General features: G+C 49.5%; 1 protein-coding gene across 3 annotated transcripts in view; it reads right to left on the bottom strand.

Moving 5' to 3' along the window:
• Positions 1 to 15,047, bottom strand: part of LITAF (lipopolysaccharide induced TNF factor) — a 36,383-nt gene extending 21,336 nt beyond the window's left edge. Inside the window, exon 1 of one of the 3 annotated variants that reach the window (XM_055409504.2) lies at positions 14,897 to 15,047. The gene's annotated coding sequence lies outside the window, so the exon portion shown is untranslated. Of the gene's footprint in view, positions 1 to 442; positions 630 to 14,887 lie in introns of those variants that run through there. The other 2 variants (XM_055409505.2, XM_055409506.2) reach the window with 2 other exon arrangements.
• Between the last annotated feature and the right edge of the window lie 1,228 nt (positions 15,048 to 16,275).

Below are 16,275 nucleotides of genomic sequence, written 5' to 3'. Positions count from 1 at the left end.
GGTTAATCCCTGGTCCGGGAAGATCCCTCATGTGGAACAACCAAACCCGGGAGCCGCAACTACTGAGCCTGTGTCTAGAGCCCAGGAGCCACAACTACTGAGCCCATGCCCTCGAGCCCGTGCTCTGCAACAGGAGAGGCCACCGCAGTGAGAAGCCTGCACATCACAACTAAAGTAGCCCCTGCTCCCCACAACTAGAGAAAAGCCCGAGTAGCAAACGAAGACCCAGCACAGCCAGAAAGAAAGAAAGAAGAGTACACCCTCGGTTCAAAATCCAGCTCTTGTCACTTCTAGGCTGCGTGAACGTGTTTCATTTCTCCATGCCTTGGTCTCTTCATCAGGAAAATGGAATTATAATCGGACCCCCATCTTCATAGGGCTGCATGTGCTCAGAACACAGTGAACTTGGGTCACTACAAAAGCATTACATTTAACTACTTACAGGGAGGCGGAATCAAGTCCAGGGAGGAAGAGGTCGCTTGCTTGCAGTGACACAGACGGGCAGAAGGCAGAACACAGATCCCTTCACATCACACTCGCCCCTTCTCAGGTCACTGCCTTCACGCCTTTACTTGTTTGTCCAAACCACCTACAGTTTGTTCCTCCCACCCTCACCCACAATGGGGAGACAGAGTATCGCCCTCTGAAGTTGTCCACATCCTCATCACAGAAGGCTCATTCGTGGCAGCTCAGACGACAAAGTATCCGCCTGCAATGCAGGAGACCTGGGTTCAGTCCCTGGGTCGGGAAGATCCCCTGGAGAAGGGAATGGCAACCCACTCCGGTATTCTTGCCTGGAAAATTCCATGGGCAGAGGAGCCTGGCGGGCTACAGTCCATGGGGTCCCAGAGTTGGACACGACTGAGCAACTCACACTTTCACTTTCAATTCCCAGAACATGTGGTTCTTTTTATACTTATTTTTATCTTTTAAATATTTGTTTTAAATGTGGACTTTTTTTTTAAAGTTCTTATTTACTTTGATACAATATGTTGTTCAGTCACTTAAATCGTGTCCGACTCTTTGCAACCCCATGGACTGCAGCACGCCAGGTTTCCCTGACCTTCACCATCTCCCACAGCTTGCTGAAACACACGTCCATTGAGTCAGGGATGCCATCCAATATAGTTTCTGTTTCATGTTTTGGCCTGGAGGTACATGGGATCTTAGCTCCCCATCCAGGGATCAAACCTGCACCCCCTGAATTGAAAGACGAAGTCTTAACCACAGGACCATCAGGGAAATTCCAGAACACGTTGCCTTAAATGGCAAAAGGGACTTTGCAGCTGTGATGAGGTTAAGGCCCTTGAGAGGAGGAGATGATTCAGGTGGCCCCAAGACAACCACAGTGGTCCTTAGAAGAGGGGAGGCAGGAGGGCCTCAAAGAGAGAAGAGGCCCTATTGGCTTTGAAATTGGCTCAGGGAGCCATGGACCAAGATACATAGGTGGCTGCTAGTTGGTTTTTCCAGTAGTCACATACGGATGAGATAGTTGGACCATAAAGAAGGCTGAGAACAGAAGAACTGATGCTTTTGAACTGCAGCGCTAGAGGAAACTCTTGAGAGTCCCTTGGACAGAAGATCAAACCAGTCAGTCCTAAAGGAAATCAACCCTGAATATTCATTGGAAGGACTGATGCTGAAGCTGAAGCTCCAACACATTGGCCACACGATGCAAAGGGCCGGCTCACTGGAAAAGACCCTGATGCGGGGAAAGATTGAAGGTGGGAGGAGAAGCGGGCAGAGGATGAGATGGTTGGATGGCATCACCAACTCAATGGACATGAATTTGAGAAAATTCCAGGTGATATGAAGGACAAGTGAGCCTGGTGTGCTGTAGTCCACGGGTCCCAAAGAGGCAGACACAACTGAGCGACCGAACAACAAAACAAAGAAGCTAGAAAGGGCCAGGAGACAGATTCTCTTTCACCGAGAGCCTCCTGGATGGAGAGCAGCGCCTGGAGTTTCACCCAGTGACACCCACTGTGGACTCCTGAACTCCAGACTGTATGATGATAAACATGTTATTTCAGCTACTAGGCTTGTAATCTCTTACAGTAGGCAGAGCAAACAAATCTGCCCACTCCTAGCTGGGTTACCTAATTCCCACCAGCCCTGCAGACTCCCAAGGGGTCTCTCCCACTCCCACAGCAGTGCCCCCCAGCAGAGACCTGAGCCCCTCAACCTCCCAGCCTAGCCCCCAGGCATCTGTCCACCCACCCTCAGCTCAGCAGGAACCCTTCTCCGGGCTCAACCTCCACTCAAAGCCCATGAGAGTGGCCACCCACCACGCCCTGCCACATCCCAGGGACGCTGCTCTAGCAATGACCCCGTCTGCCAGCCATGCCCTCTCAGCTGACTCCTCTCCTGATCTCAGGCTTGCTTGAGCTTGTGCTCAGTCGTGTCTGATTTTTTTGCGACCCCATGGACTGTAGCCTGCCAGGCTCCTCTGTGTATGGGATTCTCCAGGCAAGAATACTGGAATGGGTTGCCATGCCCTCCTCCAGGGGATCTTCACGACCCAGGGATCGAACCCGTGTCTCTGGCGTCTCCTGTATTGGCAGGCAGGTTATTTAACACAAGGACCACCTGGGAAACCCCTCCTAATCCCTGCTGCTGCTGCTGCTAAGTCACTTCAGTCGTGTCCGACTCTGTGTGCCCCCATAGACGGAAGCCCACCAGGCTCCCCCATCCCTGGGATTCTCCAGGCAAGAACAATGGAGTGGGTTGCCATTTCCTTCTCCAATGTGTGAAAGTGAAGTCGCTCAGTCGTGTCCGACCCTTAGTGACCCCACGGACTGCAGCCTACCAGGCTCCTCCATCCATGGGATTTTCTAGGCAAGAGTACTGGAGTGGCTTGCCATTGCCTTCTCCGCTCCTAATCCCTAAGCTTGTTCAAATTGTTCCTCATTAAAAAGTAAACACAGGGCTTCCCTGGCAGCTTGGTGGTAAAGAATCCACCTGCCAATGCAGGAGACACAGGTTCCGTCCCTGAACCAGGGAGATCCCATATGCCATGGAGCAAACAAGCCCATGCACCCAACTACTGACCCTGTGCTCTAGAGCCCGGGAGCCACAACTGATGAAGCCCGTGCACCCTGGATAGAGCCTGGGCTCCTCAACAAGAGAAGCCACTGCAATGAGAAGCCCACGCACCCCAACTAGAGAGTAGCCCCCGCTCTCCAAAACCAGACAAAGCCCGAGCAGCAACAAAGACCCGGCACAGCCATAAATAAATAAATATTTTAAATAAGAAAGGTAAAAATAAAAGCCGCCTCTACCCCAGCCTGCATCCTCAGCCCCTCTGGCTACGAGCTTCTCTTCCATGTCCTCGGATTCACCCCGGACCACCAATCTCCTTCCTCCCCCGGCCATGACCCCTCCAAGCCCACTTCCCGTTTCCTGTCCTGCTCTCCCAAGGCTGCTTGCACCTTCTCTGGAAGGACTTCCTCACTAGCCTGGCCTTGCACCTCCATCTTCTTCCAGGTCAGCCCTTCCATGGAAGGACCCCAGGGACTTGGGGGTCTGCACACAAACCCGAGAGTCCCCTCAACTCCTCAACCCCGCATTTGCCGTCTTCACCTTTAGCAAAGAGCAAACTGTTTGAACACAGAGCTGGCCTCTCACCCAGGCCTGGTGGGGAGGTAAACTGAGTCTCACACCATGGAAGCACCTACCAAAGTTTAACACACAGGAGTCCTGTAACCCAGCGATTCCCCCTCTAGCTATGTGCATCGGAGCTGACGTCATGTGTCGAGGCAGTGACAAACGCTGAGCACACAGGGGTAACCACTGCCTTGTTGCTAGAAACCACCTAATTGTCCGTCAGCGGAGAACTGGGTAGACCAGTTACGCTCCATCCACACAGGGAAATGGCATGCGGCCATCAAGTCGAATGAGGAACTTCATGTGTGGAAACACAGATATCCCTGCAATATTAACAGATAACTGCGTGAAAAAAGCCCAAATGGTGTTTATCGTCTCAGGCCATCACTGGTGTACAAGGAAGAAGGATACACACATTTCCTTATAAAATACCCATGAAATGTCTCCAAATGGATACACAAGGAAGTGATACAGTAACCGGAAATTCTCTGGCAGTGCAGAGGTTAGGACTCAGCGCTTTCACCGAACCACCCAACCTAAAGGGGGGTGGGGGGGGACAGATAACCGTGGCTGCCTGTAAGGGAGGAGGGAGCACATTGGGGAATGTAGCTGGATGAGTGCTTTTCTCCCTTAGACTCGGTCTTTCGTATACTGAGCAATACTACAAAGTCAAAAAATTAAGAAATTATTGAAGTTAAATATAATTATAACATAATTAATTTGTAGCAATATGTGAACCGTGAACTCCCAGATGTTCAAGCAGGTTTTAGAAAAGGCAGAGGCACCAGAGATCAAATTGCCAACATCCGCTGGATCATGGAGAAAGCAAGAGAGTGCCAGAAAAACATCTATTTCTGCTTCATTGACTATGCCAAAGCCTTTGACTGTGTGAATCACAATAAACTGTGGAAAATTCTGAAAGAGATGGGAATACCAGACCACCTGACCTGTCTCTTGAGAAACCTGTATGCAGGTCAGGAAGCAACAGTCAGAACTGTACATGGAACAACAGACTGGTTCCAAATAGGAAAAGGAGTACGTCAAGGCTGTATATTGTCACCTTGCTTATTTAACTTATATGCAGAGGACATCATGAGGAACACTGGGCTGGAAGAAGCACAAGCTGGAATCAAGATTGCTGGGAGAAATATCAATAACCTCAGATATGCAGATGACACCACCCTTATGGCAGAAAGTGAAGAGGAACTCAAAAGCCTCTTGATGAAAGTGAAAGAGGAGAGTGAAAAGGTTGGCTTGAAGCTCAACATTCAGAAAACAAAGATCATGGCATCAGGTCCCATCACTTCATGGGAAATAGATGTAAAAACAGTGGAAACAGTGTCAGACTTTAATTTTTTGGGCTCCAAAATCACTGCAGACGCTGATTGCAGCCACGAAATTAAAAGACGCTTACTCCTTGGAAGGAAAGTTATGACTAACCTTGATAGTATATTAAAAAGCAGAGACATTACTTTGCCAACCAAGGTCCGTCTAGTCAAGGCTATGGTTTTTCTAGTGGTCATGTATGGATGTGAGAGTTGGACTGTGAAGAAAGCTGATTGCCGAAGAATTGATGCTTTTGAACTGTGGTGTTGGAGAAGACTCTTGAGAGCCCCTTGGACTGCAAGGAGATCCAACCAGTCCATTCTAAAGGAGATCAATCCTGGGTGTTCATTGGAAGGACTGATGCTAAAGCTGAAACTGCAATACTTTGGCCACCTCATGCGACGAGTTGACTCACTGGAAAAGACTCTGATGCTGGGAAAGGTTGGGGGCGGGAGGAGAAGGGGACGACAGAGAATGAGATGGCTGGATGGCATCACCGACTCTGTGGACATGAGTTTGAGTGAACTCCGGGAGTTGGTGATGGACAGGGAGGCCTGGCGTGCTGTGATTCATGGGGTCGCGGAGAGTCGGACACGACTGAGCGACTGAACTGATGATCTACTCTTTATAATTTGTATTAATTATAACATACTTATAATTAAATGCTTTAAAATTATATTAAATTTAAAATAAACTTTTTTTTTTTTAATAGGGACAAAGAGCCTCTTCTGCAAACCCCATATCTGCCCTTCCCAGGTTAGTCTCTCACATCCTCCCACTTCAGGGTGAAATGACATCATCAGTCCGTGGTCCCATGACTGGTGTTTCATGCCCATCACTGGCCTTTGGCCCCTCCCTAAGGGTTTGCAGACAGATTTTCAAGTTACTGATTACTTCTCTTTGGTGAGAGGACATGCACACCACCGCTTCCTCTATCTCAGTCCCAAATCTGTACTAACAACATCCTATCGGCCACAGTAAAACTCTTCTCTTTGCATTTTGCACTGTGGTCTATTTTTCATGAGGGAAGTTCTAAAAGCTGAGGATGGATGTGGGATTGTGGGCTAGGTGGCATGGGCCCTCCCTCACTGGCCTTAAGGAACCCATTTGAGGAGGGGACGTGAACCAGCCTGGGAAGACATGGAAGCAAACACAAAGGGGAAACTGAGCCCAGCTTCTAAGGCAAGCAGAAGGTCTGAGACAAGAGAAGGATGCAGGCAAGGGAAACAGGAGGGGGATGCAGAGGCAGGCACACCTGTGTTCCATGGGGAAGTGACAGAGGTTGGCCAGGAGGGTGGGGCCAGGTTACAGGAGCCTTTGTGCCATTGAGAGCCCGGCCCTAGGACTTCCTGGCAGTCCAATGGTTAAGACTCCATGATTTCACTGCAGGGGATGTGGGTTCAATCCCTGGTCAGGGAACTAAGATCCCTGCATACTGCACAACCAAAATAAAACAAAAAATAAGCCTGGTCCGGGAGAGATGGGGACAGGACCGGATCTTTTAGGTAGGGACCCCATCCCCCAAGCAGGTTCTGTTTCATTAACCAGCAGCCCAAAAGCGACTTGAAAAACCCCCTCCAAGTTTTCAACTCCTGCCAAGGATAATTCAGATTCTAAACATAAGCCTCAAAACCTAGAATACCAGGAGAAAGTAGCCACAGCAAAAGCCACCCAACAAGTCCCCGTCAGTATAAACACAAACCAAAGGCCCAACGGCCCAAAGCCAAGGGCTTCTCTCCTCAGATCACAGAATCAACAGGACAAAAACCGCAGGCTCATAACTCCTGGTGTTGCTATCATCTGACCAAGGCCCTTTTTCAATATCCCTCCCCCGAAAGTCTCTTAATCATTTTCTAAAATGATCCCCTATTTCTCTCTGCCTCCTTGCTGCTGCTGCTAAGTCACTTCAGTCGTGTCCAACTCTGTGTGATCCCATAGACGGAAGCCCACCATGCTCCCCCATCCCTGGGATTCTCCAGGCAAGAACACTGGAGTGGGTTGCCATTTCCTTCTCCAATGTGTGAAAGTGAAAAGTGAAAGTGAAGTCGCTCAGTCGTGTCCGACCCTTAGCGACCCCACGGACTGCAGCCTACCAGGCTCCTCTGTCCATGGGATTTTCTAGGCAAGAGTACTGGAGTGGCTTGCCATTGCCTTCTCCGTCTGTCTCCTTAAGAGTCTGCAAAAAAAACAGATAAGAAAATGATCACCTCGGAGTCTTGTGATTCTGTGACACACCAGGCTGTGGACAGCCCCTATCCCGTCCCCCCATTTGCTCTTTCAAGGCTTCTGAGGGCTCCCCATGGGTAAGAACTCGGTGTAAAGTAAGAGCTACTAGCTTCCCTGGGAGCCTCCCATAAGGAAAGTCAACAAGCTGGGCATTTGTCTTGACGATAACTATCTGCGTTACTTGGGAGGCTCCCATTTGCTTATTTCCTCAATTCTGGCCATATTTCAGATGACTGTGGGTTTTATAACTGTCATGTCTTTGAGAATTATAAAACAGTGTTTCCTTCAGCAAGACTTCAGGTGAGGACAGGGTGGTAAACATTAACCTCCTACAGTCTTTTCAGCCTTCCCCTGGTCTATCTGTAACAATCCCAGCCCTGGATGATGTACGCCTTCCTCATACGTCCTAATTGCTTCCTGTCTGCAAATTAGATTCTGTTTCCCTAACTGGCCTGCATCACACCCCTCTGAGGAAGGGCTGAGATCCTCGTTTCTCTGGATTCTCCCTTCACAGAGCTTTGGGGAAAGCAACACACAGACTACCTCCTAGCCAGAGATTTCATGCACATAGATGGCATATATAGCCCATATATGATGGGGCAATCTGTAGCGTAAGCTCGCAGAGTGTATTGGCAGGGCATAGTTTTTCCAGTTTGACATACAGCACTGTATAAGTTTTGGGGGCTTCCCAGTGGCTAAAGTGGTAAAGAATCCACCTGCCAACACAGGAGACGTGGGTTCGATCCCAGAGTTGGGAAGATCTCTAGAGAAGGAAATGGCCACCCACCCTAGTACTCTTGCCTGGGAAATCCCATAGACAGAGGAGCCTGGCAGGCTACAGTCCCTGGGGTCACAAAGAGTCGGACACCAACTTAGCAACTGAACAACAACAACAATTATGTAAGTTTTAGGTGTACAACATGATTTCCCTACACATCATGAAATGATTACAAGTAGTTTAGTGAACAGCCATCCTCTCGTAGTCTCAACACTAAAGAAACAGAAAAAAATTATTTGCATGAGAACTCTGATTTACTCTTTAAAAGTTTCATGAATAATGTATAGTATGTTCAATATCTTTATTATGAATTGACATTCTGATTACTTAGAAGTAGAGAACTAGAGAGGTATGTATTTTTTTTTTTTACTTTTAATAAGTTTAAAAAAACTTATTATTTTACATTGGAGTATAGCTGATTAACAATATTGTGATAGTTTCAGATGGACAGCAAAGGAATTCAGCCATACAGATGTATGTATCTATTCTTCCCCAAACTCCTCTGCCATCCAGGCTGCCACGTAACATTGAGCAGAGGAGTGTGTATTCTTTAAATACAGAAGAAAAGATAAATTTCCTTAAAGAATTCCAAATGACATGTGTAGAAGCACCGTCCCTCTAAGTGAAAGTGAAAGTAAAGTATCTTCTGTCAAGTCCAACTCTTTGTGACCCCTTGGGCTGTAGCCTACCAGGCTTCTCTGTCCATGGGATTTTCCAGGCAAGAGTACTGGAATGGGTTGCCATTTCCAGGCAAGAGTACTGGAGTGGGTTGCCATTTCCTTCTCCAGGGAATCTTCCTGACTCAGGGATCAAACCCAGGTCTCCCAAATTGTAGACAGATGCTTTAACATCTGAGCCACCAGGGAAACCCAAAACCAGTAATGTCTCTGCTTTTTAATATGCTCTGCAAGGCATATTGGATCTTAGCTCCCTGTGTGTTAGTTGCTCAGTTGTGTCCGACGTTTTGCAACCCCACGGACTGTAGCCCACCAGGCTCCTATGTCTATGGAATTTTCCAGGCAAGAATACTGGAGTGGATTGCCATTCCCTTCTCCAGAGGATCTTCCCGACCCAGGGATTGAATCCTGGTCTCCTGCATTGCAGGCAGATTCTTTACCGTTTGAGCTACAGGGAAGTCTCTTCTCCCTCTAAGAGGTCGAGCTTAATCTTGACCCTTCCTCTCCTGGGTAAGGCCTTCTCTGATAGCTCAGTTGGTAAAGAATCTGCCCCCAATGCTGGAGACCTCGGTTCGATTTCTGGGTCGGGAAGAACTGCTGGAGAAGGGATAGTCTACCTACTCCAGTATTCTCGGGCTTCCCTAGTGGCTCAGCTGGTAAAGAATCTGCCCGCAATGCGGGAGGCCTGGGTTCGATTCCTTGGTTTGGGAAGATCCCCTGGCGGAGGGAAAGGCTAACGGTCTATGAAAAGAGGAAAAAGAGGATCTCTGCTACGGGGAAAGCTGGCAGCAGCGATGCCATCTGGGTATCACGTTGTACCCCCTTGTGAAGTGAAGAGCCCTTCATCTCTGTGGCCTTCTCCCCCCAAACCGGTAACCCCAGTAGAATCATGAGACAAACAGCAGACCAACCAAATGTGAGGGAAATTCTACAAAATCTTTGCCCCATTACTGCTTAGAAACAGCCATGAAAAACAAGGAAAGACTGAGGAGACCGGAGGAGACTTGGTGGTGGTGCAACCAAATGCTGTGCGGTACCCTGGCTGGGGTCCGGGAACAGAAAAAGGGACACTAGCAGAGACTTCAAGCGTTGTCTGGGGTGTGAGCGCCAGGGAGGTGCCAGAGCTGGCTTCCTGGTTTCACGCGCGTCCTGCGGTGATGACGTCAGACGCCCACAGACTAGGCAAGACGTTCAGAGCCGGGAAACTAGGTGCGGGGTGGACGGAAAGCTCCTCGCACTAACCGCTGCTTTCCGGCAAATCTAAAATTAAACTATCATTCGGAGGTTTCCCTGGCACTTCACCGGCTGACTCCCGATGCAGACGGCTCAAGGTCAGGGAACTAGATCCCGCATGCAATAACTAAGATCCCACACAGCCAAATAAACATTAAAAAAAAAAAACAACTTTAAGATGAACTGGAGCAGGGCAGGCCTTACCCAAAAGCATATAAGTTCAGTTTTTAAAGACAAAACAGGGCTTCCGTGGTAATCCAGTGGTTAAGAGTCTGAATGCCAATGCAGGGGACACAAGTTCAATACTTGGTCCGGGTAGATCCCACGTTCCTCAGCACAACTAAGTTCTTGCACCACAACTGCAGAAGCCTGCACGCCTGCCTAGAGCCCGTGCTCCAGAGCAAGAGAAGCTACCGCAATGAGAAGCCCACGGACGCAGCTGAAGAATAGCTCCCGCTCGCTGCAACTAGAGAAAAGTCTGCCCAGCAACGAAGACCCAGCGCAGCCAAAAACAAATAAATAAGTCTTTTTTAATTAAAAAAAAAATCAAGCTGCCATTAAAAAGAAGTTTAAGGTTTAATTTACTTTTTTTGAGAAAAAGAAAGTTTTCTTTTTTTTCCCCGTCAAGTATTTTGGTTAAATGGGAAGGATTAAGTGGAGGCCGGGGTGATGATCAGGGTTTCTAGTATTTCTCTCTGACATAGATGATTACCAATTACCGGATAGATACACAGGTAGACAGGCAGACAGATAGATACATAGATACCCCATTTTAAGTGAATAAGCCTTAAAGTTTAATGAATCTCCTCCCAGCATTTGCACACTGATGCTTGGCCACAAATAGATGATAAACTATATATATATCTCTCTCTCTCACCACAAATAGGTTAGGTGGCCACAGGTAGGTGATAAACTCTTCTAAAAATACATCCTCCTGCTGTGTATAGAACAGTTTTCTGGATTTAGGTATTAGATCAACACACAAAAGGGCAAGGCCTTCAGAGAGAAGATAAGGCAGCTTTTTCACCACCAACTTAATCCTCTAAAATCAGTTCTTTCAGGAAGAGAAAGAGGAAGATTATTCAATTCCATTCCCTGCCCCCACAGTCCAGGCCCCAGAAAAGAATCTTGCTCGGAGAGAATACAGGCATTAGAGAAATGACCCCAGGGAAAAAGACATTCCTGTGCGAAAAAGAAGGACCCACACACAGGCAAAATTGTCGGGCCTCCTGAGAAAATAGCCGAGTTTGTACACAAGGTGGAAGACCAGTTGAGGAGGTCAGAGAGAGCTGGGCTTTCACGGTCTCTGCAGAGAACTATTCTTTACAATCTATCAGGAGGAAGAATTTAGACAAAAAGGGAAACTGGGATCTCCAGCTCTCTTCGGAAGAGGAAGTGAGAAATTACACTCAGGTTCTTAGGCCAATGAACCCCAAATAAATTCAGTCTACCTCCGTTAAAAATACAGAAGCTCACAGGGAAAGATTTCAGAGACATGTTTTCACATTCCATCTTCCGAATTCAGTTCCTTTCGCCAGGCAAAGATAAAGTGACCACAATCTGAGAGTCAGGTTCAAATACGGCTTAAGTACAAATTACAGTGATTTGTGCAATGGAAAATGCTTCCACTGGGGAGCTGGGCTGCGCCCCCAGAATCAAAGGGAAACAATTCCCCCCCTGGATTCCTGGTGAAACCACATCCCCAGTTTCCACATGAATGACGGTTTTTGATGAAACAGCACAATGAGAACATTAATAGGACTGCATCAGGAGACAAAATTATACGCACCCTGATTACAACTTCATAAAGAAACGGGCACCATGACAAGAAGCCACCAAATAAGGAAAACTGATGCTAGCTGTTTCATTCACGGGCTGAGATTATACCAGATACTCTTCGTTATCTTTCATGTTTTCTGTAATATTGTTATTTTTTACATAACTTTAAAAAATACCAATGCAGCCTTTATGAGTAATCTCCCTGGACTCAAGGATAGGGTGAGTCAATGCTAAGCTCTTACATATATCCCAGGAACACTGTCAATTCTAAAACTCCATGAGAGGAAATTCCCTGGCAATCTAGTAGTCAGGATTTCCTCCTTACTTTCACTGTAGGGGGCATGGGTTAGATCTCCCAAAATAAATAAATTTTTTAAAACAGAAAAGAAAAAACCCCCATGAGCTAAGTAGCTTAAATTCTTCACCATTATTTTCCCTGACGTTAACACCCACGAAGAAGAAAGTGTTTCTGACTTTTCGGATCTTGGTGAATTAACTTCCTACCTACAAGGTAAACAGGGAATTGCCACTGAGACACCCGTGATATTTACTTTCTTCTGTCCAGGCCCTAAGTCTTATGAAAGTACACACGGTTCTTCTACAGAAATAATCTGCAGTCAAAAGACAACTTCATTGGCTACAAAAGTGTTATCCTGACTGCCCGGAGCTCCAGCGCAGGTGCAAACAATAAGATGAAATTGTGAGGACCCAGGAAAGTACCACTTAGCGCTCAAACCCCGGTAAGCAAACACCAGTTCAGAACTGGCCATGGTTGGGAGGCAAGGGGAACAGGCACCAAAGACAGGGACGTAGGTACTGAAGTACAGCAGAGTTAAGGAAGGCTATTTGCTTGGTGAGACGGACCACCTTGCCCAATGAGCTATTTTCATTGCAGTAAAAGCACAAATAGAAGACAGGTCACAGTGTCAAGACTCTAGGACTTCGAGTCATGGAACTCATTTTTTTCCACCATCACTGTAGCTGGGGTTGATTCATTTTCAGTGGGAGAATTTTAAGTCCTTGATGGGCATTCTCCCATTCTCAGAGTGGCGCCATAGCACTGCCAGTCATGGGTAAAAGCAAGGAAGCATGCCCTGTCCATCTCCTTGAAAATGAACTTGGGCTGGAAATGCCTTTGCTCTCAGTGGCTTCCCTTTCACTGTCCTCAACTATGGGCTAGCCTGAACCTCCCCCAAAGCTTTGCTGAGCCTCTTCTGCTCATTTGGAATACATGTACCTTCTGTGACGTGTATACTCAGGTCTCTGGTTTTCTATGAAATTTTCCGTGACTCACAGCTCACTCCTTTCCATTTCTTTCAATCCTTCCAGAGTCAAGGGCATTGCTGAGCACTGACTATCCACCTGTGTTTTTTTCCCATTTTCCACCTGTAGCATAAACCCCTCAGAACCTAGAGCCATTTCTTCTGTGTCCTTTACAAGGCTAGAGTAGCATTTATTTCCCCACAACCATCCGGTAAAAGCGACTAAAGGAACAAAGGAAAGTTTACTCACCAGAGACAGTGAAAAGACTTCAATCTAGTATTTAGAGACTTAAGAAATTGATCCTCCATCTCAGATCAATCAGTGACTCACTTAATCCACAAAAACATTACAATGAGGATACTTTCACAAATGTGAATAAAAGCATCTATTATTCATGCCTTCAGTAACAGGAAAGAGGGAAGATGGGCCCCTCCCATCATAGATCTACAATAGATGTTTCTTAGAGAGTCTGGGGCACCTTTAAACCCCAGTGCAAGGACTGGTTGAGAGGTAAGCCAGGAGCAACATGGGTATTATTCCACGCCAGGTAGAGCAAGTCACCTGCTTGCAGGCCTCCGAGTCAACTTCGATAAAACCAAACACGCTGGTAGAGTCCCAGATACCAGCTCATGCTGGACACAGCATCCAGGTGAGTCTCATTGTAAGAGTCAGAGATGGTTTGCGGGGTGGGGGGTAGAAGATAAGGGAGGAAGTCAAGCACACACTAATACAAACCACATCTTTCCTTAAAAGGGCCCCAGGGGAACTGCAGGGCCAACCTGCGTTCCAGACAGCCCTTGAACCAGCACCAGCTCACCCTCAGCCAAGGGTTTATTCCCCTTGGGAAGACGGGTGGGTGAGTCTCACCCTGATGCACTAAGATGGGAAGGCCCTGTGCCTTCCAGAAACTGGATTTCCCAGCCACCAAAGCTCATGCAATGACATCAGCCCCACTTATCGGAAGCACAAAAGCCACCAGAAAACTAATCAAAGACCAGCTGGCCTGATCCCTGGAATGCACAGCCGGTCCAGAATACCCCATTTCCCCATCACCTCCTCTCCTGACCTTGATGAACGGTTTCTGGCACAACAATGATCCCACTTCCCAGATCACAGTGACCTGGAAACCAAAAAGAAAGAGGCCACCTGCCAAGCTGGGCGTGGAGGGCCAATGTCCACCTCGCCGGCCTGTGCCACTGGCATGTGGCATGACGGGGGCCCACCCCTGCGCTCACAGGGTGCCTGCCTTACCCGCGCCCCCACACGCACCCCCGCTCCGCGAGGAGTCTAGCCAGGGCCCTGGCTCCGTTTGCTCTGTGTCCCGAATTTTCATCTCTCGAGGGCTCCCCAGGCCCGCCGGTGTCCGCTGCGGTCCTGAATACTATGGGGAACCCCCTGGAGCGGGGGGTGGCGGGGAAAAGCAGATATCGTGGACCCCAGAAGTCGAATTTCTGGGACCGGTGTCGGAAATCTGTTGGGCTTTATTTGTTTGGTTGGTTGGTTTTGTTTCTGAATCACCGGGCGATGAGTCTGGAAACTTCAAGAGAGCAGCCACCAGAGTGAGACGAGACTTTCTTGAAAAGCCTCGGGGTGTTCTCTCCCGGGGAGGAGGCCCCGGCGAGCAACACGGGGCGCGCTTTCAGGTGGGGCGGGACGACCCCACCGCGCGCGATCCGCGGGCGATCGGCTCAATTCGCGGAGCAGGAACGGGACCCAGCTTGGACCGCGGCGGGAACAATCGCCAAGTGACTGGAAGCCCGGCCCCGCGCGGAAGATCGCGGCAGGACTCCGGCGCCCTCCAGCCACCGCGAACCCGGGGACCCGCCAGGGTTCCGGGACACCGCCACCACTCCCGCGGAGTCCGGGGCGGGTGCTCGCGCCGCACGGACCCCGCTCTCCACCCACCCCCAGCTCGAAGCTCCATGGATCAGCGCCCCGGTCGCTGCCTCCCCACCGGCGGCGACCCCAGCCCGCGCCCCCGCCGCCAGCCGACGCGCACCTCACTCACCGCCGCGCGCGCCGCCAGTCGAGCCGGGAGGTCTGAGCGGACGGAGCTGGCGGGCGGACGAGCTGGAAGGCGGCGGGGAGGCGCGCCCGAAGGCCGGGGGCGGGGCTGGACCGGCCGGGGCGGGGCGCTGCTGCTCCCGCTTCCGGCTTGTCCCCGCCTCTGCGCGCAGCCCGGACCCGATCCTCCCCACTCGCGGGGGCCGCCTGCCCCAGGCTAGAAACCGCACCGGGGACCTGGGACCCTCTGGCTTCTGCCCTTCCCCTCCGCCGCTCCGATCTCCCGCTACCCTCGGAACACCCCCTGGTGACACGCCCAGACCCCGCTCACTCCCTGGAACCCCCCAGTTTCAGCCCAGACCCCACTCTCCCCATCCTGGTGGGGAGAGTGTCTCCCCTTTCGGGTTCTGCTCCTGCTCGTGGATTCCCACCACGTGCCCGCACAACCTTGAACTGCCCTTCTGATTTCCATTCCCTCTGCTCTCCCCTGCGCCCCTGGGTCCCCATCTTCGGCATTTGTTCTTCCAGGTTCTCAGAAAATGCTGATCACCTCCAGATACCTCGCCAAGGCATCCAGCGCTCCCTGCCCTCCGGAAGTCTGCCCTTTTCTCCCCATACTTCAATTCTGTGCATTCAGATGCACCCAGGCAACCCAAGAAAACCCGTGTGCCTTTGGGCATGTCCCCACTTTCTCTGCCCTCAGTCTCCTGTCTGTAATATGGGCATAAAAGCACCTGTCTCATAAGATCTATGGAGATTTAGCTGAACGCTGGAAGCAAAGCGTTTTAGCACAGATTGTACTAAATTAAACCTATGCTCAGTTCAGTCCAGTCGCTCAGTCGTGTCCGACTCTTTCCGACCCCATGAATCACAGCACGCCAGGCCTCCCTGTCCATCACCAACTCCCGGAGTTCACTCAAACTCATGTCCATCGAGTCGGTGATGCCATCCAGCCATCTCATTCTCTGTCGTCCCCTTCTCCTCTCTCCCCCAATCCCTCCTAGCATCAGAGTCTTTTCCAGTGAGTCAGCTCGTCGCATGAGGTGGCCAAAGTATTGGAGTTTCAGCTTTAGCATCAGTCCCTCCAATGAACACCCAGGACTGATCTCCTTTAGAATGGACTGGTTGGATCTCCTTGCAGTCCAAGGGACTCTCAAGAGTCTTCTCCAGCACCACAGTTCAAAAGCATCCATTTTTCGGCTATCAGCTTTCTTCACAGTCCAACTCACATCCATACATGACCACGGGAAAAGCCATAGCCTTGACTGGACGGACCTTGGTTGGCAAAGTAATGTCTCTGCTTTTTAATACGCTATCTAGGTTGGTCAATAACTTTCCTTCCAAGGAGCAAGCGTCTTTTAAATTCATGACATTATGTCTTTT

The sequence above is a fragment of the Moschus berezovskii genome, chromosome 27, assembly GCF_049115385.1.
Source record: "Moschus berezovskii isolate FMDL1 chromosome 27, NW_MosBer_1.0, whole genome shotgun sequence".
In the NCBI taxonomy this organism is placed as follows: Eukaryota; Metazoa; Chordata; class Mammalia; order Artiodactyla; family Moschidae; genus Moschus; species Moschus berezovskii.
This window is presented reverse-complemented; position numbering and strand designations above follow the sequence as displayed.